General features: G+C 38.4%; 1 long non-coding RNA gene across 1 annotated transcript; it reads left to right on the top strand.

The window, feature by feature from the left end:
* The first annotated feature begins 447 nt into the window (after positions 1 to 447).
* On the top strand, positions 448 to 1914 carry LOC135287366 (uncharacterized). Its single transcript, XR_010351080.1, has 3 exons — positions 448 to 643; positions 883 to 979; positions 1088 to 1914. It is a non-coding gene; the product is annotated as an uncharacterized LOC135287366 (long non-coding RNA).
* The last annotated feature ends 266 nt before the right edge of the window (positions 1915 to 2180 follow it).

The raw sequence follows: 2180 nt of genomic DNA, 5'->3' as shown, positions 1-2180 counted from the left end.
CTGCACATAACATCAAAAGAGAGGTTTAAAGCTCTATAACCTCTTCTCAAGAACACTGCTCTTGAGTATTTCTGTTTCTTGTTTTGCTTTGTGGTCACTAACCACAGGAGAAATTTGTCTTTTTTACATATGCTGGAAATAATTTACTGACTTTAGAAATATTAAACCACAAGAAACCCCCTACATTAAAGTAACATTAAGGGTCTGCCTAAAAGCCACAAAAAGCCAGGAAATTGAGACTTTAAGCTGAAACTCTGATCTGATACTCCAACCTTAATTTACCTCATAGGGTATAGGTGTCTCCAGTGAGGGGAGTGGGAGACAAATCTTGGTTGCCTGGGTGCTCATGTCACTCCCTTGTCTTTTCTCACCAGCTGAACACCACTATCAGTCAACAAGAAGCACCTGACCAGGTGATATCTTTTGGCACATCTTTAGATTTCTAACGGGACAAGATGGTTATCATTAAAAAGGAGGAGAAAAGCTCAAGGTCCCTTCTCACCTGAGAAATTATCAACTTCACAAAGGATTTTTGTCTCTCCAGCCTAACTTGTATTGTGGAGTTTGCTGACACAGGAAGCTGTGGAAGCCAGAAGTAACAGTAGTTTCAAAAGAATTAGACCAACTCATGGACAATGTGCTGGTAAGCAAAAACCTAGTAAGTGGTCTACTTCTAGGATATCTAATAACAGCTTCGGTGGATGCTGAAGATGTGCAAGACATCATATGTGCCAGATTGACAGTTCTGTTTTCTCTCATATCAAAAGAATGCTGACCCAAAAGTGTTTTACTCATGTTCTTATTGTTTAACTGTCCAAAATGGTAATAAATGACAGTTCCATCCTTAATTCTTATTTATTCTTCTAATTTCCCTTGGGAAAGACTTTTTCTTTTTGATAGTTAAAACCTCAGTCAGAACTACTGAGCAAGACCTTTCACAGATTTGCTCTGCCTCAGGAGCTGTGCCACAAGGAAAAGAGTAAGTGGTCTGTGTTCCTCTTCTCGTGCTGAAGAAACACTACCTTGCTCAATCTACTTTATATTTATACCAGGGTGCAGCACAATCCTGTCCTGTTATGTATTTCAGCTTTTCTCCTCTACCTACAAGGAGAGAGGCAGCAACAAAGAGGTGCTTTGCATCTTCTTTCTTTGCCAGTCAGCCAGAGGAAAACATCCGAAGTGGGAACCACCATGAAGTACTTGAGACAGCTGTTTCAGGGAAACAGCTTGTCTGGACCTGATAATAGGAGCTCTGTTTATATTCTCTTTTTCGTTATTGAAACCACCAGTTCACTGGGTGGCTTAGACAAACTGAGTAGGTTCATCAAAAGACAGTGAGATGGTTTTGGAGGTCTTGAACAGGTCTTGAACTCCAACCAACTTTACTGTACTGCTAAATAGGAGTAAAGTCTCAACTAAATAGAAAGCTTCTTTTAAAAAACATGGATATAGCAAAGGAAACGTTGCTGTGAGCTGAGACTCACTGTCTTCCTTATTAGGACCAGCAGAAGCTATTAAATGAGATATATTATCTATATCTCTCTAGGCCTATAACAGTTAAGTCAGAGACAAATGTTGTGCTGTGACCACAGTATTCTGCACCAGTAGAATATTATAACTAATATCCTACCTGTGACTTTATTTACAGTGAAACATTATTCTGAAAATGAAGTGAAAAGTGTGGAAGAAACAGTAGAGCTGACAATTAGTAAATAAAACTCTAGTATTTTACGATATCTATATTCTGTAATATATTTGTCCTTATGCTTCAGCCACTTAGCTGTGACAATAAAAATTGCATGAAGCTTCATTACCATAATAGCGTAAATTTGCCAGGTGCTTGACAACAATTCCAAGGCTTGTGTCTGCAGACTGCAAGTCTTCATGGAAGTCACCAGGTGTGAGAGATTTTGATGCTGAGATCAGTTGAGATTAGTGCATGGAATGTATCAGGTCTGGAAGAATCTGTGCTATCAAATACATTTTCTATTAAAGACATTATCTCTGTGCTCTCTCAGACAAGGGGACTGCTCATTATTAGGCTTTAGGTATTCACTTGATTAATTTAAGGCTTATACATTTTGCCCCACACTGATAATAAAGATTATGGTCATACCAGTGCTTTAATTTTTCCTCTTGGCATTGTCTTCTTGTGTTTTTTTTTTTTTTTTAAGGCTTTC

Source organism: Passer domesticus, chromosome 1 (genome assembly GCF_036417665.1).
Source record: "Passer domesticus isolate bPasDom1 chromosome 1, bPasDom1.hap1, whole genome shotgun sequence".
NCBI lineage: Eukaryota > Metazoa > Chordata > Aves > Passeriformes > Passeridae > Passer > Passer domesticus.
This window is presented reverse-complemented; position numbering and strand designations above follow the sequence as displayed.